The following is a 25,406-nucleotide window of genomic DNA, read 5'->3' as shown; positions in this document are numbered from 1 at the left end:
TTTCAAGTACATAACTTTCGACCAAATTTTTTATAAAATTTTTTAACCCAAATCCCTTGCTTTATTTTTTGACACAACACCATAATCATATCTTATATATCTTATATTTGAGAAATAGTAAAATGGATATGAATTATTTTTATTTAATATATTATAAAAATCTAAATCCTATATTTACTAATTAATTCAAAGGAAGGAGGAGTTGGAGTTGGAGGAGCAGGAATAAGAATAAAAAGTATACACTTCAACAAAATTTTCCCAATGCAACAAAAGAAACATTTCTTCTTTCCCTGAGTGGGAGTAGCTTCAGAAACATCAACTGTTGGACCAACAACTTCACCAAAATCTATCATCTCAGCAACTGGACCAAAAGCCTCACCAAAATCTACCTTTTTAGCAACTTGACCAACGTTTGTCATTCTTATACGGGAAGAATGCGTTACTACAATGAAAACTAATAAAAATACAAAAGATATTGTTTAGATTTCATAGTGAATATAGAAAGAAGAATGAAGTGTGATTATAGAATATACTTTCACAACTTTATATAACATCTCAAAATTCTACCTATAACCTACCTATATTAAATAGAGAAACATAGCATTTGATTTTCTAACCTGATAAAAGATGCGATGTTTTTTGAAACCAAAATAAATAAATGTCATATAATATTTTCTGAAACCAAGCAAAATAAATGTCTTGAAGAAGGAATGTGGAGATAAATCATCCAAATTCAATTCTTTTTTTCGATCATTCCATTTTCATCCACGCTTTCCAATAAATATTTATATTTTTTAAAAATATATTCGTCTAATCTTAATTACACGGTTATCCACAATTTATAACATATTTGACTGACCAAATCTCAATTCATATAATATATCTCTATCCCTTAGATTTTGATCTTAGGGTCTAAAAACATAACATCTTTAAATTTTTATTTTTTAATATAAATAACCATTTTAAACGTGATATAACATGTACTGATGTTTGAAATTCAACACTAATATAGAAAAAATATATATAAAATAGAGAAACATTCAATCTATTACCATTTGATTTTCTACTTTCTCACCTTAATATAGAAGAAAAAATACATCATATGTGATATAATATGCAGTGATACTTGAAATCACACCTATGGTATAATACACCACATGTGATATAACATGTTGTTATACTTGAAATCACACCTGTATATAACATGTAGTGATTTTTGAAACCCAACAAAAATCAAACAAAAATAGAAGAAATTAATGTGGACTAAAAAGAGAGAAAATGAGGACAAATCATGAAATTCAATCCCTTTTTTTCAATCCTTCCATCTTTATCCCAACAAATAATTATATTTTTATTTTATAATTTTAAAATAATTAGCTGCTATTGTACAACCAGAGTTTATAATAGGGTGTTTAGCCAGCTCGAGTGTTGAAGTCTTGGCAAGCAATGTTGTTATAGTAACTTTCTTTGATTTAATCTGATATGTCATAAAAACAAAATAAATCAATAACATAATAAAATCTTATCAATGTGATAGTCATCTAGCTAACATCACAAGGTTTTGTATAGAACAAAAAAAAGGAGGTGAGTTTTTCACATTGTTTGAGAGAAAATTTAAAAGAGGGGAGGAAATTGATATAAAATGATCATTTGTATTACATAAATATATAAATGCATTGGAAATATTATAAAAAGAGAAAAATAATTTGAAGAATTTGCTAAATCCCTTTAATGCATTTTATTTTTGTGATAGCCAAATAATAGTGGTTATTAATTTGTATGAAAACCAGTATAAAAAGATTCATTCAATATAAAATAACTCAAAAAAATTTAGCAGCCATAGAAATTCTTCCAATTTTACAGAAATATTTACTGCATTGTTTAAGCAAGATATAGCCTTTGCATTAAAAGAGAGTAGATGAAAATTAGCATTGAAATTTCTACTTTCTTAATCATAATACAAGTGATGCCACTCTAACAAATGCATTGTGGCTATAAATAACCGCACACTCACAAACATGGCATTTATATTAATTTTTTATAGTAATGTGCAACATCAACAATAGCTGAGGCAGCTTCATGCTTGCTTTCCAACTTAAATCACATGGCAACAAGGATCATTTCAGGGTTTAGAGAGAATAAGAAACTAAGTAGTTAACTTCAAAGAAAGCTAAATTTTGTCACCTTCAAATGACAATTTTTCAACTCAATGTAGGTGGATCCTGCTTTGTCTCCTGAAATGGCATCACCACCACAACCAATGACTATTTCAGCTTGGTTTTACTACACCTAGAACATTATTAACCCACCTAAGACTACTAATCCAGAGATCAAAACTACATAGATATGTACCTTTTTCATCAAATAATGACATCAAACTTGCTAAACAAACACATACACTAATATCTTCCCCCTGAAAAGCAAAGAAAAATTATATATCAGGCTATTTTAAATGCATAAAATATTAATCTTAAAGCACATTTCTTATATTCTTTGGCTTTAGATACATGAGAACTTTCAATACAAAGTGAAGTAAAAGCACTATGGATAATGTGCTAAGCAGCATATCCATTTACAAAGTAACCATCTATAATCATGATAAAATCGGAAAATTCACGTATCTCTAACATAACAAGACAAAGTCTAATAAACATTTTTAAACACAAGAAAGTATTGCTAAAAAAAGAATCAAATTCTTGAAAGATGTAATGGAAAAGGACACTACCATTATTTCACTTTAGTGACACCACAAACAAAAAGACAGTCTCCTCCATTTGAGTATCTAAATGGATTGACAAACACCCTACCACTAATTAAAGTTATAGTCTTAATACTACTTATTATAAAAGATAAGCTAGGACAATATTTTTTCATTCTCCAATTCAATTAGAACATATCATGTGTGTAATTGGGCACCTCGGTTGGTTCCAAATGTAATATATGCTCTACAAGTGAGCATGTCTCAAGAGATTTTTCTGTACTGGCTGCAGCATCAAAGTCTGTTGATCGTCCACACCCACTGAAATTGGCTCTCCCAACCGTCTCTTAATGCCTTCATATAACTGCGAAAAAATAGACAGCACAAATTAAGAGTTTCATTAGACTTAATTGCATTTGAATTCCATCAGTCTTTATAAACACTAACAAAGTATCATTAACAATCTTCATTAAAGAAGCTGCAATTGTGTTGAGGACTCTACTAGTTTCAACAAAAGCATCACGGGCAGCCTGCAAAAGGAGAATATGAGCACATTACAAGCCAATGTTTTTCTGCATGTGATGATAGACGCCAAGAACAGTATTCAATCCAGTTCCTACAGCTGTACCACCTTCGGCGAGCTGCTCAAGTAAAAACTACCCAATCAGAACTCCAGAAGCATACGAGTGAAGAACAAGCATTTGATGTTTGTGTTTAAGTATTCAAACCTGATACATGCACGGAAAACTGCTAAGCACATGATTAATACTATACTTCACCTGTCAACAATATATAAAAAAGTTATCAAAAACAACTCCCTACAAATTCTCAGGAATTTACAAAGCATACAAATGTTAAACAAAATACACACCATCATAATCAAAAAAACCACGACAACCCTTCAATGCGTGTTCCAATGTGATTTCCACATGATTTTAAGAAGCTAGAATTCTTAGCTTCTGGACATACGCACCTCTACGAGCTTTCCACCGCAAAACCAAACATGCTAAAAGTCTATCCTCATATTAGCTTTGTAAACTAATATCTACTATGCTAAAACTCTCAAAGCTCAACTCAATGAATAAAAAGTTTATATGTGCCCAATGCCACAAATATCTCAATTTCCAGCATACTAACACATTAACCCAAGGATCACAAGAACAATAAATCCTAACTCACTATTACTGAAGGTAAATTCAAAAGAAAAATCGTATTCAAAACATACAAAAGCTCTAAACCCTAGCTCAGCGTTTAGAAGTCAAATTCAAATGAGAAATAAGAAACATAACATACATAAACAATAAACCCTAACTTGCTATTCAATGGTTCTTTAGGACCAAGAACGGCGATGGAGGACCGAGAACGGCGATGGAGGACCGAGAACGGGAGCGATGGAGGAGGATTGAAATGGAACCAAGGAGTCGAATCGAGAATGGAACAGCGAAGATAGGTCGAGAATGGAACGTTTAAGAGATTAATATTTCAATTAATAATAATTTTTAGTGAAAATAATAATTGTTTAATTTTATGTTAAAATAATAATTTTATAAAATGGATAAGGATTATTTTTATTTAATATATTATAAAAATCCAAATCCTATATTTACTAATTCATTCAAAGGAAGAAGGAGTTGGAGTTGGAGGAGCAGGAATAAGAATAAAAAGTATACACTTCAATCAATTTTTCCCAATGCAACAAAAGAAACATTTCTTCTTTTCCCTGAGTGGGAGTAACTTCAGAAACATCAACGGCTGAACCAACAACTTCCCCAAAATCTATCATCTCAGCAACTGGACCAAAAGCCTCACCAAAATCTACCTTCTCAGCAACTTTACCAACATTTGTCATTTTTATACGGGAAGAATGTCTTACTACAATGAAAATAAATAAAAATACAAAAGATATTGTTTGAGATTTCATAATGAATATAGAAAAAAAGAATGGAATGCGATTATAGAATATACTTTCACAGCTTTATATAACATCTCAAAATTCTACCTACCTATATCAAATAGAGAAACATAACATTTGGCTTTCTAACCTGATAGAACATGCGATGTTTTTTGAAACCAAACAAAATAAATGTCATATAATATTTTCTAAAACCAAACAAAATAAATGTCTTGAAGAAGGAATGTGGAGACAAATCATCAAAATTCAATTCTTTTTTTCGATCATTCCATCTTCATCCACGCTTCCCAATAAATTTTATTTTCAAAAGAAACACACATGCCACACAGGCGCCATAGCGCCTCTTCATGAGGCCCAATGCATTTGGCGCCTTCTCTTATTTTTTTAGTGGGTGCGCCAACTCCCCCGACGCATCCTCCCCAAACATCCCCCGACGCATCCTCCCCAAACATGGTTATTTTGGAAAAAAAATTAAAAAGTGGGTTATTTTCGTATTTTTTTTTAAAAACATGATTATTTTAAAAAAAATCTATTTTTTTAATGAGAGAGATCTTTCTATAAATAAATATTTATTTATTTTATTTACTATCTCAATTCAATGATATTTATTTATCATATATTTTATATAAAATTAAATTATTATATATAAATTCATATCACAAAATTTATTACATAAAACTTTTAATTTATATCAAAATTAAATAAAATAACACATTTAAAGTTTGACGTCCAACCACATTAAAAAAAAAATAAACAGAGACGGCCCGTTTGAATGCTAATAATTCAATTAAGTTAACTCTCCCTAAATCACCCTATCCACCTATTATAATTGCTTTAATTCTCTAAATTATCTTTCCTCTTCTCAATATTTACATGGGTTTTGTTATAAGGGTACAAAGGTGTAATTAATGATAGTCAATTTTGCCTACTTTATTTTGAAACATATAATTAATTATAATAATTAAAATATTGAAATTTATATTTATTAAAAATAATTAGAATAAAATTACCCATTTTCTTACTTATACAGTTTTTTATATTCTGAATTAAAATAAAATGTTTAGAATATCTAAGACAAACTTTTATTTTATTTTATTTTCATTTTTAAATCAGTTTAAAATTGTTCTGCTTTAAATTACAATAATATATTACAGCAACAGTTATGTTAAAAGATTTTTAATATAAAATTAAAATGTTTTAAAAGTATAAAATATAGTAAAATAAATTATAGTTCTAAATATATTATTCAAGTACAATTTTTTTTAAAAAAATATTCAAATAAAAATAAAAATAAGATTATTCCATGATCTTCATACATATATCATAAATTTCTTCCTGTTATAAAAAAATATATAGTTTTAGTTAACGAATTAAAAATATAAAAAACATAAAAATTATAAAAGTTAAAAATATTTTAAAAAATGTATATTAAAATTTTTGGGAGAAGAATTGGATTTAAATTTGCATCTTTACAAATTTTGTTCTTCTTGTTTTTTGTGCGAAAGAAAATTGAATATTTTGTTTTAGAGGACATTTTGAAATTTCATGATATGTGAAAGCTCTTTTCCACCTTTAAGACGTCTTTGGATAATCCATAAGTATTCATGATATGTGAAAGCTCTTTTCCATCTTTATGACGACCTTTTATTTTGGAAATCGGAGGACATTGAACAATATCATTCACATGAACTTCATTGTTGTAACATATTATTTGATCCTCAAACACATTATTGATTGGTTGAAGATTTACTTCATCATCCTCATATGATACTTGAAACCGCCATCATGATGACAAGTAATTGGAAGGAATTTCATGACAATTTTTATAAAGAAAAATATTGAGAATGTGTCAACGTAATATCTCCTTAAACTCAAAGTGCTTACACTTACATGTAGCTATTTTACCATCCCAAAGACCATGTGTTTTCTATCTACTATTAATATTTTATAATACCGAAACACAAACACATTACCATTTTCATGATGAATTGAATATTGGATGAACCTTTCAAACTCTTATTGAAGCTTTTGAAAAATAAAACATGTTAGAAGACTATGGGCTTGCTCTTGCAAATGTGTTCATGTTCAATTTTTTGCATTTTTCTAATATTATATCATGCTTTTGTATAGTATCAGACATAACAACATCGCGATATTCTTGGTACCAATCAAAACAATAAGCATGAGACCAAAATATATGCTCTAACATTCTTTCTTCATCAAGTGTATATGCATACTGAAATTTAGAACAACTCTTTTTTGCATCCTCACAATACTTAAGAAGATCAACAACATCAGTTATTTCAACTTTTCCTTGGCTTTCAAAAACAGAGCGCAAACATCTTTTTCAATAAATGGAACATAACCATGCTCCACATTTTTTCTAGCTCCATGACACGCATTAATTGTCTGATTGAAAGTCCACATTCCTTTAACAAGAAAATCCATTCAGAATAATCATTCGGTTAGCAGGTAAGAATCTCACTTGGAAACATATCATGAGTTTTTTGCAAAGAAATTCGCAAATGAGATTTACATTCACACCTAGTTGATTCTCTATTTCTTTGTTCTTTCGATGGTTCTATGATTTTCAAGGAAGTTCTACCTTCACGATAGCAAAAGAAATCACGCCAACTCACAAATCCATTTTGTTTGATGAATCTGTCTTTTCAAACTGAGAATCCGTGTTGATATGCATATCTCTTATAAAAAAACAATTGCTTCTTCCTCACTAAGAAAAATTTGACTAACAATAATAATAATAATATTTGATTCCTTAAAAGTGTCATCCTCGTCATTTTCTTGTAAAAATTCATTTATCTCAATATTTTGACTAAAAATCATAATATTTTCTTTCTCAAAAATTCCAATTTCTTTAACTTCGTGTATAATATTACAACCAACAATAATTTCAAAAGAACCAGTTTTTTTTGAAGAAATTTTTTCTACTGAATATTCAATATTCAAACTCATATCCAAATTTATTCTATTATCGTTCAGACTTCCATTTTGTATTTATCTTTCAAAAATAACAAGAACAAAAAGATTATTCATCTGACTATGAAAAATTATTTTTAAAAAGTTGGAATCATAAAATAACATAAAAAAGATAAAAGATATATGACATACCTCAATAAGAAAAGTTCTTAAATCGACATATTTGAGAAGATTTCAGTTTTAACAAAGTATTTTTAAGGAAGAGTGGTTTTTTTTAAAAAGAAAAAGAGTGCAGAAATTCACTAAGTGTGAAATATTTGAGAAGATAAAAAGTGTAGGTGAGATACTCCGTTTCTTTTTAAGTCTCACTTTCTTGATAAATTTTTGTTTCTTTTTAATTGTCAATTGCAAAGTTCAAGATAATATTAATGCACTATTGTCAAAATTACCCCTAAATGTCTGAATTAAATCATTGTTCAACCGATCCACATGCCTCCTCTGGGTGCTATACAAACATTGATTTTAGGTGCCACATTTCCTTATAATATACATGTTGGTTTCAAAGTGACCGTTGGGTTTTTTTTCATGTGTTGACATGTTTGAGATTGTCTTAGATTATTTGGATGGAGCATAGCAACTTGTTGGTATTATAACTTGATTTCGAGAAATTCATATATGCAATTTTATGATCTTCATGAGTTATGGATTCTAATGATAGCTAATTTCAAAATATGGTGCATGTGTTTACTCTAATAGTATTCTATTTATATAGCAATGGTGCTTAATCTATTACAAGTTGCGTTTATATTATTATTGCTTGAGAAACACTTTGATAAGATATTTTTTGCTTATTAGATGGAGAAGAATAAAGTTGAGGTTGCTCTCGAAAAATGTTGTCTCATACTTTATATATTCAGAAAAAGGATTCAAGCAGAAACAATGATGTGAGCCAAAACCTTATAAAAATATGCGCTTTACATGTTATGCATTCTAAATCATGTTAATAGTTTGTTCTATACTTTACATGTTCTGATTTTCATATGGTAGTTTGTTACAATGTTGTTCTACAAATTATATTTCAATTTTAGTTGACTTGATATAATGTGCCATCATTTTTTTCACCATGTAAGCTTGTCTTCTATTCTATTTTGTACTTAAATATTGGATACTTACATTTATTGAAATGTGTATTTCCTCAATTTGATTTATGACTTTGGATGCTATGATATGACATCTTATCAAAGTCTCAGATTTTTGGACAGAGTTAACTAGGATTTTATTTTGCAAGGCTCAAGGAATAGTGATGTGACATCTTCAATTTATTCTACCTTTTGGTAGATACCTAGTACTTTGAAAGGTGATGTGAACAATTCCATTATTTAGTGGACAAAGCTTCAAATCAGATGCACTCCAACGTCTCTCTTGACATGCTTCTTCACTGAGTTTGCTTGTTATGTTCAAACTCTCCAATGAGTCTTTCTCTACCTCTATAAAAGAAAGTTGTGGATTCAAAGGAAGCTTAGAACATTGCAACACATTGAAAGATCTTGTGCATAACTCTGAGTTGTTATTTCTTGTAACTGTTATTTCCTAAGATCTTAAGATTTCTTATCTTTGTTTATCTTAGAAATCTTAAGAGGTTGTAAAACATTTGTGATTATTGCACAACTGTTATACTTTTGATTGTATATCTAAAATATAATGCTTACCATTTCTACTAAACTATTTGTTTAAACTAGATGAAGTCTCTTGCCTGCATGCTTGAGCAAGGAAGTCTCTTGTTTGAGGACTTGAGTAAGGAAGTCTATTTCTAGGTTGATTGAGCAGAAGTCTCTTGCAAGGTTGCTTGAGCCTAAGTCTCTTTCTAGGTTGATTGAGCATTGAAGTCTCTTGCAAGTGTGCTTGAGAAATTTGTAACTTGTTTGGTTATAGTGAAAAGCTCTTGTTGAGGCAAGGGAACTAGACTACTCCCAGTTGAGGAGAGGAACCAGGATAATCTTTTTGTGTTGCTTGCATTTACTTCTGATCAATTTATTTCAGCTACTATATCTATTTTTAAGGTCAGAATCTGAACTTGTTGATTTAGAAGTGAAACAATTTTTAAACATGCACAATTCACCCCCCCCCCCCCCCCCCACACACCCACACACACACCCCTTATGTATTTTTCTCACCTTCGGTTTAATCATGGTACAAAAAATATCTTGAGAAAAATACTCTTTCCGTCATATTTGATATAGACCACTATGGATCATATCAAGAAGATTCTTAGGAATCTTCCTGCCAAATACATACTCAAAGTGACCGAGTTAAATGGATATGAGCCTGAAAAGCACATTAAAGTCGTGGCTTTAAAATATATGAGGGGATATGAGAAATCCTCTCAAAAGCTCAAAGAAGCCACTCATGATGAAGCTTTTGATGTAAAATCTAATGATGACGAGTTAACCTTTATCATCAAAAGATTTAAATGCTTGGCCAAGAAGAAGAACAAATTGGCTGATAAGAAAGATAGTTTCAAAGAGTCAAGTTCGAGGAGTAAGGATCAGGATGGTTGTTACAACTGTAAGAAGCTTGATCATTTCATTATTGAATGTCCTGATCCTCAAAAAGACAAAAGCAAAAATGAGAGCTTCCAGAAGAACAACTTCAGAAGCAAGTTCACGAAAATTCTCATAGCAACATGGGAAAAACTTGATAATGAAGGAGAAAATGAAGAAGCCAATCTTGCTTTGAAGACCTCAACCTTCTCAAACTTAGAATTTGAAGTTGATTTTGACTCTGAGTCAAAAAACACAAAAACCAGTAAGACAAGATTACTGGTACTGGGAAGACTGGAATTTTCCCACAAAAGAATTGGTGTTTCAGATTCTTTGTTGTATCTCTGAAGTTTATCCAGTTGTTCTAAGAAGTCAGAAGAGACTTCTGATTGTTTGTAGAAGAGCGTTGTTAGAACTATATTCCTCTTGAACAATCTCAATGACTGCTACTACAAAGAAGGCTTGGAAAAGATTCTTCCTCTATGTCAGAATCTGATGATGTTCAGAAGCTACCTTGATCAGAAGCTCCTTAATAGGTTTTGATGAACAATTAACCTATGAAGCATAACAACCCCTAATATTATGAATAAGAGTAACTACATATGCTTAGGTTATAGGTGGTCGCTTCGCAGCAACTACCTCTGGCACTTGTTCTGCTATGTGTCATTAATATGAAATGCCTCCTGACACATGGAGTGAATCTGATGGGTAAATATTTCCTCTCTTTTTGGTTATGTTGTAGTTAGATTATTTGTTGTCCTCTACTGCATTTATGTAATTTTATGTTTAAAATTTCTTTTTCACTCAAAAACAATTTCTTTATATCAGAATCACATACCTCACTAATTCACTACCTACACTTTTGTTTTCTCTAACCTTCTCTGAAAACCCCCTTTTCAAAATAACCCTAAAAACTTTGTTCGTCAACGGTTTCCTCTTGAAATGCACACATGATCGTCAAAACTGGAAAAAGTATGATTATCAAGCCTAAGACCATGAATTTGAATCAAGATGATCTAAAGCTTTTGGTATAACAAACTGTTGACTTTGACTCATTCAGTCAAAATGGGTATGATCTTTGGAGTTTCTTTAGAGTTCAAGAGTGGTCTTCATTCTTTGATATGTTGAATGATCCTACCTATCCTTATCTTGTGAAAGATTTCTGGGTTAGGGCAGAAGTTTTTAATGAACTTGCTGCATGTGAAGAAATTAGACTTCTCATTGAATATGACAATTCCTTGGAGTGGAAGACAAGGAAAGAAGTGGGTTTGAAAAAGTTTTAAGATGTTAAAATTAGATCTGTTGTAATGGTTATTGATGTGGTCATTACTTAGAAAACTATTGCCAAACTCTTTAGTTCACCAAACTCTGGTAGATTTGTTATGGGCACCAAAGACAACAATCCTGAAGCAGATGCTATCAAGTGGTGTTTGTTTGATAATGCTGATAATATTTTTCTTTTAAATCTGGGAATGTCAAAAATATGAAGAAGACTTTTAGGCTTTTGTTCAAGATTTTAATTGGTTATCTGATTCCTAGAGAAGGAAGTACTTATCAGATTTCATGGGATCACAAACATTTCATTTTCTATTTGAAAAATGAAGACAAGATAAATTTATCAGCTTACATCTTCAACCATATATGTGAAGCTATCAAGGACATCACAAAGCTTCGCAAGAAGAATGTGCCTTATGCTAGATTGTTGTCCGAATTGTTATTTCAATGTCATCTAATTGATGCCCTTAGAAACTTTCCTGACAATTGAGATCTAAAAGAGACTTATAGAAATATCTTATCTACTTCTGTTTTGGCTAGCATGAAGTTGATAAAGAAAAGTAAGATTGTTGCTTCAAAGATCCTCTCTCTGTTATATGTACCAATTCCGATTATCTTGAGAATTATCCTATCATCACCAAGATGGATAACCCTGAAGTAATCAAGAATTTCATCATATAATCCTTCAAGGAAGGAAAAAGAATCATACTCAAAGATATTCCTAACAAGCTTACCGATGCTTTTAAATCGTCTAAGAAGAGGAAGCAAGAGGCTTCATATGTTCTGAAGGATGTTAAAAAATATTCTAAGAAAAGAGTTGTTGAGAAAGAAGTTGAAAACATGGTTGCTACCACTGAAATAATGTCGTTCAGGACTAGGAGTGGAAAGTCTCCCAAGAAGGTTGCTTCTGTTTCTGTTATTTAAGAAACACCTTTGAGGAAGAAGAGATTTAGGAAGTTGGCAGAGATTGAGGAAGAAAAATAGGAAGAAGAGGAAGTGGGTGTGTCCTTGATCAGGAAGAAGAAAGATGCAAACGACTCTTCTCAAAAGGTGTAATTAAGCCTACTCTCAAGGTTGATTAACTTTTAGCATCTGTCATCATAGATCAGTCAGAAAAGCATCAAGAAACCTCTGTTACTGAGAATCAAGAAGTTGTTGGTGGTGTTTTGGAACCTGCTGAGCTTTAGGTTGCTGAAGTTATGGCTGGCTTATAATTTGTGGAAGATTTTGTCGTTCCTAAAGAAGTTGTCCCAAAATCAGTTGCTTTAGATGTTATGACTACTAGTGAAACATGTATTAATTTGAACTTAGTCTCTAAAGATGATTTTGATTACACCATCCTTAACCATATTTCTCCAACCGTCTCACTAATTCCCTCACCAAAACACACATCACTCCCTGTCAATGAACCCACTGATGTTTAGAATCAATTAATTGTATAAGATAAACAAAGATAAGAAATCTTAAGATCTTGTGCAATAATAGTTACAAATGAAAGCTCAAAGTTATGCTCAAGATATTGTATTGCGTAAGTGTAACATTCCTTCAAATATTTAACTTCCTTTTATAGAGGTAGAGAAAGAGTCGTTGGAGGGTTAAGCATAAGAGAAAACTTAGTGAAGAAGCATTCCAAGAGATAAGTTAGAGGATGCATATGGTTAGAAGCATTGTCCACTAAATAATGTAACACCTCAAAATTTGCCCTCCTCTCTTGGGACTAGCATTAACATATAGCATATCATTTTAGGTCATTAGGCATTGCATATTGCATATCATGTGGTTACATTGTGCAAGCGATCTTCCCAAGTCTTTGTTGGAAGATGAGAAAGTCAAAGTGCAAGCCTAGGGTTTATTGACTGATCATTGGCCATCTGAGGATTGGGCTGTGCATTAGGGTTTTGTGATTCTCAATGGATGTTGGTCTTCATCTTGATTGCAATGATACATCATCATCATCATGGTTGGATGTCATCAGAAGATTGAAGAAGATTCCTGGAGATTAGGGTTTTGACCACTGGTCAACCCTAATCAGTTGCATTGGGCCAATCAGGGCATAATCAGGAGATGGGATTTATGATGGTTATGGGGCTCATTCTATGATTATATTGTGCTTATTGAGACTAGGGTGTCACCCTTGAGCCATTTCAGTTGAAGATTGGAGATTAATTGGATCTATGCATTGCCAAATTCATCTATCAGATGAAAAGTCAACTGTGGTCAACTGTACATGATCTGATGGATTTGGAGGTGGAAGTGAGTTAGACACATCTCATTCATGTTGGAACAAGTGTTATTTGACATCTCAAAGCTTAAGAATGAAGAAAATCAAGTCAGGACAAAAACTGCCAAAAATAGAAAGTGACTTGTAATTGAAGTTTCCAAAAATGGAAAGTTTTTGACCTCAAGACCACGTGTCCAAGGAAGCTTCAAATGAAAATTTGTTCAACATGAAAGTTGTAGATCTTGTTCTCACCTTTCCAAAAAGTCCAAGAACTTGAAAATCCCATGTATGGTTGGAAAATTAGGGCTCAGTGAATTTCAAAAATGACCCATAATCAGGAGGCCATAATTTCCACATGGTTTGTCCAAATTGCAAGTTCTTTATATGCACAAACTCCATTTGACATGTACTTTCATGGTGCATAATTGGATTTTTCCAAAAGTGGTCAATGCAAAAAGTCAATTTTCAACTGGACAGTTAAAATGGACCAAGGGCAAAATTGTCCAACTTGTGAAATAATTGGAATTTTTGAGTGGGGATTTTTGCTACACCTCACAAATGGTATTTGAAATTTGTTGGAATCATCATTTCATGGCAAAGGCTTGTGGTTTGGAATTTGGCTTGAAAAATGAAAGTGCAAAATTGGACATTAAGCTACCACATGGTGAATTTCAAAATTACACATCCAATGAGAGTGGGACAAGTTGCAACAGCTCACACATGTCATTTAGAGAGTGTGTGAGCTGTCAAAGAGGTGGCAATGAGCTGGCATTATGAAATTCCATTTTTGCCCTCACTTGAAAATTAACATTTCACTTACACATTCCAAATGGTTAATTAACATGATTAAGCTTGGATTAAGGTATCATATATATTCCTAATCACTTCCAAATCATAACAGAAAAAATCATTTTCATCAAATTCAGATCTGAAACTTTCCAAATTCTCTCAAAATCTCAAGAACACCATAAACACAAAACTTCATCAAACTTCATCAAATCTCAACCAATTCTCGAAATTCTTTTTGCATCCAACTCCTTTCATCATCATCATTGGCTGTTTGTGGAAATTGGAGTGCAAGGAATACTGATTCTCGACTGTTCCAAGAAGCATCATCAATGGTGAATTCGGATTTGGAGCATTAGAAGCAAAGGCAAGCGGATTTGAATGCATCAAACATCTTCCTCATCATCCTAGTTCATCTGTTTTGTGGAATTGAGGCTCAAGAACAGCTAGAATCACACTGCCATAACAGGTATGTCAAAATTCGAATCTCAAGATTTGCTCGATGCTTATGTGTGTTTTGAAGAGCATGAAACGTAGGTCATTGTGATATAGTTAGTTTTGAGAATGACGAACTGTAGTGCATGAAATCTGGATTTGAATTTTTGTGTCCAAACCCTAACATGATCGATTCGCATGATATAGCAATTGTTAGGTTAAAATAAGTTCATATTTGGATTGTACATGTTCATACGGTTCTAACGGATGCTCATTTGCTCGTTTTGGTTAAGATTTCATGTTCATCGATTTTTTTGAGTGTTCTGGAAATGTTTTGAGTGAAGACGATGATAAGAGCTTGCTTGATCCGTTTTTCCATTCAAATTTTTGAATTAGCTGTTTCCCGCTCCCGCCATCATTATTTACAGAAATGCCATTGTCAAATTTCAATTAATTTAATTAATTCATAAAAAATCATTAACACATTAAAAAAATCATAAAAAATCACAGGAAATTCAGAAAAATGTGGAAATTTTTGTGTTGACTTTGTTGTTGAGTGTAGAATTTGTTTGACCTATTGGTCAAAGTTGTGCATGGTATATTTTTGGATTGACTTAGGTTTGTTTCACATGTGTTCAAATTTGATACATTCTACCATTTTGTTCATAAAATGCACATAATGTAAAATAAATTCTTGACAATTTTTGTGATGATTGTTGACTGGCTGATGTTCATTTATATGTAAATTTCATGAATTTTTGATACCTGATCATTGAGTTATGAATTTTGGAACTTAGGTGTGACAATTTGTGTCACACCTCATTATGCCAACTTGCTGGATTTATTTGAGTGACCTATACTTGTTGGATTAATGTGAAATTTTGCATGATGGTTGATTAACATGTTAAGAGGTTATGTGAACTTTTGTGGAATTTTATGTAGCATTTTCAAATTGATTGCTATTTTTCATCTCTGTTAGCCAATTATGCAAGTTCATGTGACACATGTTTGAATATTTGATGTGAAATGCTCATATGGTATTGAATGATCATGAAATTTGATATGCTTGTAATAGACACATGATGTGACATCCCTGTTTTGGTCTCACTCATTTCTTTACTGTTTTCATTGACTTGTGAATTTTTGAAGTAAATGCATGTGTTGATAGTGTGAATTGGAGCATGAAATTGTGTCTGTTTTTGTTGATTTTCATTGACATAGTTACCTTGGTCCAATTAGGCTAAAATTTGACATGCTAGCCCTTGATTAGGTTCTGTTTAGGTGTAAATTATTTGAGAATTTTTAGATTTGTTTTGATATGGAATTGGATGCAATAGTTCTGTTTGGATGTTTTGTGTTCCATTTGGCATAAGTTGGATTGTTTTGTGCATGGAATGAATATAATGAATGATATGGACATGGGACTAATTGTGTTGGTTTTCTATTTGCATTAATTTGACTTTGGTTAGAGATACCTTGTTGTTTAGGAATTTTTCTTGCTTTTGGACCCTAGGCTTGGCCTAGTGGTCTAGTTGCTAATATTTGCTTGATTTTTCAGGATGAATAGCATAAGGCTCATGGAGAATGATCCAAGTTGATTGAAATGATGTTGTTTGATGTTTGTACACTAACATAACATTGTTTTGTAGGTTGTGAAGCTTGGGCTTGAGCTCATAGCTTGCCTTTGTGTGCCTTGGCTTACATAGTTTGACTGATTAACTTGTTGTTTTCTGATTGGTTGTCTGAGTTATTAACTGGTTAGCTTTTGTACAGGTACCTTTAGTCGCTCTAGTTCTTTTAAGAACTTGCTTGGTAGCCGCTGCTCGGTTGTGTAAACCGCTTGAGGTAGGTCCTCTTGACTTCATGTAGTCTGGAGACCCGGCTGTTACCGGGCCGGGCAAATGTCTGAAGTCCTCCTTAAGAGGCAATGATTGTGGTTGTTTATTTTTCGTGCCAAGCAGGTGAAAGTCCTTTAAATAAGGCAATTGGTGGAAGGTAAGGGTATGCAGTCTACCCCCCACTATTCAGTTGAGTCTTCTCCTTGCTCCCATTACATGGTTGTAGCATTGAGATCACAAGCCCAAGATCTTGTGCAGTGCACATTGTGTCAGAGTCTCTGAGTATAGAAGGGTTCCCCCATTCTGGACCCATGCTCATTTGTCAGAAGCTCTCCCTGGTCAGGGATAAGAGCTGTGAGGTCTGATCCTCACTTCATCCTTTCATCTGCTTCACCTTAGCCTCGTAATGGCAAGGTTAAGAGCAAACCCAGCCCGTACAGACGACTTGCTGAGGCAGTCAAACCTGTTGATTGAGCCCCCTTGTTTGGCTATAGTGGGTGCTCTGTGGATATCTGATTGACATGCCTGTTTGAGATGCTTGTTCTCATTTGATGTATGCTTGTATGTTGTTTGCTTGTGTGCTTGCTTCTTTCCTGGTTAGGATGGGCTTGCTTATGCAAGTAGGATAGAAACCTGAACTTAGGGTGACTTTGCATGACAACATCTAGGCTCGAGTCGTAGTCTCCCTAGTGTTGTGTCTCCCTGGTTTCTGGCTAGTAATTCAGTCCCTTTCAGGGGAACTACATCGCCCTGATCCTCGTTCCAGACGAGGTATGTAGGCAGGTGGTCGTGCGAGACCACTCCGGGCAACCTTTTTCTTTTTTGCGTGTGTTTGTTTGTTATCTGATTGTGTTTTGGTTCGGATGCCGACGTAAGTCCAGTAATTGGCTGTCGGGCTCCATGTTTGCCATTTTGTGCGTGTTTTGGTTCGGATGCCGACGTAATTCCATCCAGTGGTTGTCGGGCTCCATGTTTGCCACCCTTGCTTGTTTGTATGTTTTGTGTTGTTTGGCGTGCGTAAGCCGAACTACAGTGGCTCTGATTCTTGTTCCAGACAAGATATGTAGGCATAGGACGCGATGTCCTATCGAGCTCCCTTCTCCTAACCCCACCTGCGTTCCCTGTGTGTGTGATGTTTTAGCAACCTATTCTTTATTCTAGGACGTGGATCCCGTCGAGTACGACGGACGTGAGGGGTGCTAATACCTTCCCCTTGCGTAACCGACTCCCTTACCCTTTCTCTTTGGTCGCGAGACCATGTCTTTCCAGGTTTCTCTGAGCGTTTCCTTTCCCGCTTTTGGGATAAATAACGCGCAGTGGCGGCTCTGTGTGTGTTTTTGTTTTTGAGCTTCGCCGTTGATTTTTCGCAGGATGCGACAGCTGGCGACTCTGCTGGGGATATCGGATGTAGACCTGTGCTGGTCCATCGTCCCTAAGCGAGTCCTTCCTAGTGTTTTAGGATTGGTTTGGGTTGCTTGTGTTGTGTTATTTATTGCATTTATTATTCTAACCTGTGTATATATTTGCATTAATATCTGCATGCATCATACTATCATGTTGCTATCCTCTGTGCAGGTGGTTCCTCTGTTTTGGGATGGGTGTTCTGAGTGGGGCTAAAACCCAGGCCCGAGTATACACCTAGGATTAGTGTGGGTCTCACGTTCCTCATTTGCTAAATCAGCATGATGTTGTAACGTGACATACCACAAGCCGGACGAGGTTCATTTGATAGTGCTTTCCATTGTGGAATATTTCACTTTGGTTGAGTTACTTCATCTGAACTATTGACTCTGGTGACCGATCATTTCCCGGATCTTTGGTTTAGACGATCTCAGGAGAGCTACAATGGCACACCCGAAAGGGCAAACCCATTGAGTATCTCCGCCCGATTGTCGAGACTATTATCCGCCTTAGGATAACCTGTTTAGAATTTACCTGTGAGGGGAGGGTGATTCTTACAGATGCATGTTCAGATGGTGACTCAGATTGTGACTTTTTGTTCCGTGGGTCCTATTTATAAGTCGGATTTATGGCCGTTTATTTCTGAGACGCCGGAGTGCTGTCCGTGATATTTATCAGTGGGGATCCGTTTATTTCAGGATTCCCCGGTCCGTGATATTTATCAGTGGGGATCCGTTTATTTCAGGATTCCCCGGGCCGATTCAGATGGTGATGGTGTGTCCGCTCAGAGACCAGTGATGATGATGATGTATCTATCTTCCGTTTATTTCGGAACCCGTGGGTCAGATTTGTGATGGTACATTCTTCAGATGGTCATGATCGGTCCAGAGATCAGATTCAGTGCGGATGATCAGATGGCTTGGAGGATGGCAACGCATTGCATTCATTCATCAGCATCATTGCATTTTGCATTAATTGCATCTAACACATGTTTACCCATATGCAGGGACACTTTTGATCGAGATCCTGGTTGAGAGACTTTCTGTTCAGATATGAGGACCGGTCTGAAAGACAACGTTGCCTACAGTTTCTTCAATCCAGAGATTGGTGTGCTGAAGGAGATGATAGCATTGATTACACCCGACCATGTGGGGATGTTCAGAGAGGCATACGGTAGTATCCTGAAGATGGTTTTCAGACTCACTGACAGCGACAGAAGTGCCATTCATACTCTTCTCCAGTTCTATGACCCGGGTCTGAGATGTTTTGTATTCCCGGATTATCTGTTGGGACCTCTGATGGAAGACTATGCTAGCATTCTGGGTATGCAGATCCGAGATCAGATTCCTTTCTGTGCTATTGAGAGAGAGCCAGATGTCCTTGGGATTTCCTGTGCTCTTTATTTGAGTCCGGAAACGGTCAAGGAAGGATTGAAGGAAAAAGGAAAGTCACCCGGTTTTCATTTGAGTTTCTTGGAGGCTAAAGCCAAGGAACATGCTACTATGGGTAACTGGAAGACGGTGTGCGCATTGATTGCTGTGAGCATTTATGGGATTGTTCTGTTCCCCAATCAGAAGAATTTTGTAGACCATAATGCTATCAGACTGTTCATGCAGAGAAACCCTGTTCCTACACTGATTGGAGATGTCTACTACTCAGTGCATAACAGGAATGAGAAGAGACGTGGTGGTCTGATCAGGTGCTGCTCTCAGTTGCTCTTCAAATGGTTTATAGGATATTTGCCTTCCCGAGGTGCCTTTGTTCAGATTGATCCCAGTGTCAAGTGGTCCTTCAGGTTGATGGGTCTGCGGGCTGATGACATTGCTTGGACTCATAATGGCTTGGCTGGACAGGATTTCATATATAGCTGCGGGGGATTCCCTAATGTGCCTCTCATAGGAGTTCAGGGTTGCATCAACTACAACCCAATGCTTCTTAGGAGACAGATGGGGTTTGCTGTGGAGGTTCCTCCTCTTGAGCGGGAGATTCAGGAGTCCTTTTACTTCTCAGCTGAGGGCGATCAGGCCAAGCTGGTACAGGTGTCTGGGGCATGGCGCAACATCCAGAGAAAGGGCAAGGTTCCGTTTGGCAAAGTCAACAGCCGGTATTTTCCTTTATTCGATGATTGGCTTCGGAAGAGGATTGAGTCTACATTTCTACCATTTCCGGGGGGTGATCCTGTGTGTCCTATGATTGAGGGTCCAAGTTCTTCTGTCAGCATGGAAGAATTCCTCGAGATGAAGAGGGCCAGAGATCAGTTGCTTGCAGAGAAAGTGGAATTGGAGATGACTGTTGCTCGGTTTCAGACAGCCAACCAGGAGATCAAGATAAAGATGGAAGATCAAGACAAGCGACACGCCTTGGAAGCCAAGCGCTTTGAGATGGACACGGCCTACTATGGGAAGATAAGCCAAGCCTTGACGTCATCCAACAGGGAGCATGACATCACAAAGGAGAAGCTGTTCAGAGCATCAAAGGTGATTGAAGATGAGAAGAGGAGGCAACTCCTTGTCAGAGATCAGAGGGATACTAGAGCCAAAGTTCTGGCTGCAGAGTGGGAAGCGGAGAAAGCAAAGATCAGGGCTGAGAGGGATCACTACATGGCTGAGAGAGATCACTACTTCAGGCAGATGAAGATTCATCAGAAGGAAGTGGGGAGATTGCAGCAGGAAAACACCGAACTCAGGTTCGCCGCAGAGTTCGCGAAGATGGTTGATGATACAGGGCCTTCTGTGGGACCCTCATCAGGCTAGCTTTGTCATTTGTGTGGATTACCTTCAGGCTTGTTGACGGAATCTACTTGCTTGTATTTCTTTCCTGATTCCGGAGGATTGTATTTGATTTTTATCTGGGTTGATGTATGACTATGGCACTTATTATGCACTTTTGGCTATGTGATGGTATTTTTCATTCAGTGGTTGATCTTCAAGCTTTATTTGCCTTACCGTATGCACTCACACAAGCACACACATGGTTGGGGTATTCATGCTAAATCATATATCTCTGATCTGTATGAGGGAAGTAAATGCTGAATATCAGAATATTGCGGCCGGATTACTATTTGTCTCAATGAAGCCAGGATCAAGAGACAAAGTGTTCCTCATGTGGATGGACATTGCATTCATGCATGATAACTTGTTTTCTATTTTGCAGGTGTTAGTTTCTAACCTGTTTGATTGGCACAGGAATGATGAATCCGTCCAACACCGACATTCTCGAGCTGAAAGAGAAGATGGGAGAGCTGATCAATGTCATGAAAGAGTTCGCCTTGGGGCAGAAAGTAATTGCCGAAAAGGTGGGGAGGATTGAAGACTGGCTGAAGATGGGGAACATGCAAGGAAACGCTTCGTCATCTGGACCGAAGAAATCCTTTGGTAATGACCAGCATAAGGATGAGGTGAATCGAGTGCTGTGTACGCCCAGAGAGGACACGGTAGGGGTCGTTACTACCAGCACACTGTGGCGGTAACCCTCCCTGCTGGTAAACAGTCAGTCCGACAGCAACCTCAGACAACCCCACAGAAGATACAGGGAGCTGGGAGCCAAGTGAAAGGAAAAGGGGTTGATCGTCATTTTGACAAGCCACCCATGCCATATGCTGCTCTGTTTAAAAAGTTGATGGATCTTGGGATGGTTCAGCCAAGGATGTTAGCTCCAGTGAGATCAGATCAGAGGCCACCTAACTATAATGAGAACGCCAGGTGTGAATTTCATTCTGGTGCGCCTGGGCATAACATTGAGGGTTGTAGAGCCTTTAAGCATATTGTCCAAGACCTGGTGGAGTCCAAGGCCCTCCATTTTTCACTATTGTCAGATGTTAATGCTAATCCCATGTCGGCGCATGGTCAGGTGATGGTGAATGCAATTGCTGAAGATTCAGATCACGCCTATACGGTGGGGGAAGAGACTGACAGTGACTGTGAACTTGAGTCCTGGATAAAATCGTGCGTGGCAGGGAACTGGAAGGCTTAAAAAGATCAGCACTGTCACTCATCCTGAAGAGTAATAATTTCTTGTTTTCAGTTTATATGCATGAAAGCCTTACGTGTTGCCCGACACGTAATGGTCAATTGTAAGGGCCACATCATGTTTAAATTTGCATTTCTGCATCATTAATAAATGGATGTTTTTCAGTCAAAAAGCGGTGTTCCCTGTTTTTCATTTATTTTTGCAGTTTTAAAAACAAATAAAAATGGCAATGTTTGTTTTCATTTTTTCCTTTTTGATTTGTCTCGTCCCAACTTCAAAAATAGTTCTCCGGATCTCGTTGATAACAATTTGGTTACCCCTCATATGACTGCGATAATCCGAGCAATCAGGCTGACGAAGAAGGCGAAGAAGATTGTGATCTGCTGGAATTAACCAGGATGTTAAAACCAGAGGAGAAGGTGATTCGGCCGCATGCAGAGCGGATTGAGGTTGTTATTCCAAGCACGCTGAGGTCGGAAAGTGAAAATTGGGCCGCTTCAGAGGCGAATCGAGAGCAGGATGGTAGTCGTGTTGAAAGAGCAGGTGGATGCCTTCACCTGGTCATGTCAGGATATGCCGGGGTCGGATACCGGTGTCATTGTGTACAAGCTACCAAGGAAAGGAGACTGTACTCCAGAAAAGCGAAACGCCGGTGCTACTTATCAGAGAGCCATGGTGACTTTGTTTCATGATATGATTCGTCGTGGAATCAATTGCTATGTTGATGACATGATAGCAAAGTCCCATGCGGAAGTGGGGCATCTGGCTGACCGGGGCAAGTCGGTTGACCGTTTGAGACAATTCAAACTGAGGTTGAATTCAGATAAGTGCATTGTCAGAGTGCGGTCCGGTAAGATGATTGGGGTTCATTGTAAGAGAGGAATCGAGGTTGATCCTGCAAAAAAATAAAAAAAAATTAAAAAAAAATGCCTGAACCGAGGAAAAACAGAAAAAGAGGTTCGTGGTTTCCTAGGTAGATTGGACTACCTGTCATGGTTCACATCTCATCTAATAGCCACGTGCGAACCTATATTCAAGATGTTGAAAAAAAAAATCAAACGGTCAGGTGGATAATGATTGCCAAGGGGCATTGAAAGAAAAGAAAGAATGAGTTGCGGAACCTCTGATTCTGATATTCCTGTGGGAGAAGCAATTGTCAAATCTGTACTTGACAGCTTTCGAGGGGTCTACGAGGTGTGTTGGGTCAGCATGACGAGTCTCGTCGAAAAGAGCATGCAATTTACCTTAGCAAAAAGTTCACCGACTGTGAAACAATACATTCACAGTTCGAGAAACTTAATGTACTTTGGCATAGGCTGCTCGCCGACTGAGACAGTATATGCTGATTCATACCACTTTGTGGATTTCAAGATGGATCCGATCAAGTATGGGTTTGAGAATCCAGCATTGACCGGACGGGCTGCGAGGAAAGTAAAGGAATGTTGACTGATTTGTGATACTCTCAGAAAGCAATCAAGGGGTGTATTGTCTGATTACATCGCTCCGCAACCCATGGTGGGTTATCAACCAATGAAGTTTGAATGCCCTGATGAGGACATCTCGAGGTGCTCCAATCGAAAGATTGAGAGTGACCGATCCCGGAGGAAGGGCCTGACCCCAAATCCGAACGGATTCTGATGTCTGATGGGGAGGTTAAGGAGAATAAGATTTTGTTGCCCGGATAACGTTTGAATACACCAACGACGGTGTGATTGAGTAGGAAACTGGTATCCTGGGTATTGATCTTCGGTGTGTCTACTGGGGCAACTCCTTTCTCATTGGTATATGGAATGGAAGCCGTGTTACCTGTTGAGGTTCAGATTCCTTCTTTGAGAGTCCTGATGGACGTGAAATTGCAAGAGGCTGAATGGGTAAGGACCCGGTACGAAGAGCTAAGCCTGATAGAGGAAAAGAGGCTAGCAGCCATCTGTCATGGGCAGTTGTACCAGCAAAGGATGAAGCGCGCTTTTGACGAGAAAGTACGACCTCGGGTGTATCACATGGGTGATATGGTGCTAAAAAGGATCCTTCCTCCTCAAAACGATCGAAGGGGCAAATGGACACCGAATTATGAAGGTCCATTCGTGGTCAAGAAGGTTTTCTCTGGTGGAGCCTTGTTGTTGACGACCATGGATGGCGAGGATTTTCCATCCCCTGTGAATGCGGACGCAGTTAAAAAAATACTTCGTGTAAAGAGACCCGCTGGACGAAAAGAACAAAATAGTCCAGGCAAAAATGGGCGTCCCGGCGAACCAAAAAACAGAAAGAAAGTTTCGGGCAAAAATTAGGGATAAAAATGAAAAAATATACACCCGGCAAGTCGAAAACCTGAACAGGCGACTTGGGCAAAAATGGTATCCCGGTGGACTGAAAACCCGAAGGGCGGTCCAGGCAAAAGAGGGATTGAAACGAACAATTGCGTCTGGCATGATCGTTTGCGCTCTGGTTAAAGCATCATGGATAATGCCCGGTAGGGATCAGTCAGAATCGTCTTGTTCAGAAGGCAGAAAGCATGGAGAGTCTGAGGACATATGGGGTGTAACTGAGTTGGAACTCGATGAGATTACGGGTTTCTCATTGCCATTAGGATAGATTTTTCCTTTTGTGCAATTACCTCTTTCAGGAATTGCTTCCTTTTGTATTGCTCATTTGAGCCACGCTTTTCCAATCAATAAATGCATATTCAGTCAAATAATTTTGTTTTTGTCTTTCATTACTGCTTTGATTGCAAAAACATCCAGATATTTTTGATAAAGAATTTTGCATTTTAAAACATACAGGTTCCTTCCAATGCATGTTTATAAGTTTGAAAGCTTGAAATCTTATTTGGAAGGTTGGGTGACTCAAGTGTTGAAATCTTGACATGCCTGGGGCACGGTTTTATCTGACGATCTGTTTTGCAGGTATTGTTGGATATTCTTCATTCACTTGCAGGTTGTGATGTGGAAGCTGTTGATGAAACAAATCCCCAGAGGGTTCGCTCAGGAATGAATGTATGAAGGGACGACGAAGTGACGTTGAGGCGTACGACGATTCCTTGATGATAATCAAGAAGACTCTTCAAATCGGAAGATTGGAAAGTCTGTAGAAATTCCCCGCAGAGTCTGATCAGGGACGAGTAAGTTGGAAGACGAGAAGAGACGACGAGAGACGTCCGACGACCTTTGGAATTAATCAAGAAGACTCTTCAAAGTCGGAAAATTGAAAAGTATGTATAAATCCCAGGAATATGTTTCTCGTCGAGCGCGAGCGATTGGGAATACAAGATGATGGAGCAGAAAAGGGTCAGACGGTCTGGGAGTTCTCAAAAGTGGAAAGCCGATACAAGATTGGGAGGCGGATACCGTGGTTCGACGAGTCGACGGGTGTTCTGTTACCAACTTTTCTCATTTCC

At 36.6% G+C, this 25,406-nt stretch overlaps 1 long non-coding RNA gene across 13 annotated transcripts in view; it reads right to left on the bottom strand.

Moving 5' to 3' along the window:
• Window positions 1-1,382: 1,382 nt before the first annotated feature.
• LOC127073481 (uncharacterized) overlaps window positions 1,383-25,406 on the bottom strand; it is a 27,204-nt gene continuing 3,180 nt past the window's right edge. For 5 of the 13 annotated variants that reach the window (XR_007785765.1, XR_007785764.1, XR_007785760.1 and 2 more), the window contains 4 exons: window positions 3,201-3,477; window positions 2,917-3,062; window positions 2,353-2,413; window positions 1,916-2,234 (listed from right to left, as the gene is read on the bottom strand). This is a non-coding gene — a long non-coding RNA (uncharacterized LOC127073481). Of the gene's footprint in view, window positions 1,478-1,915; window positions 2,414-2,916; window positions 3,063-3,145; window positions 3,478-25,406 lie in introns of those variants that run through there. The other 8 variants (XR_007785770.1, XR_007785772.1, XR_007785766.1 and 5 more) reach the window with 8 other exon arrangements.

Source organism: Lathyrus oleraceus, chromosome 4 (genome assembly GCF_024323335.1).
Source record: "Lathyrus oleraceus cultivar Zhongwan6 chromosome 4, CAAS_Psat_ZW6_1.0, whole genome shotgun sequence".
Taxonomy (NCBI): Eukaryota; Viridiplantae; Streptophyta; class Magnoliopsida; order Fabales; family Fabaceae; genus Lathyrus; species Lathyrus oleraceus.
The sequence above is the reverse complement of the archived record's forward strand: the minus strand, read 5'-3'. Positions and strand labels throughout refer to the sequence as shown.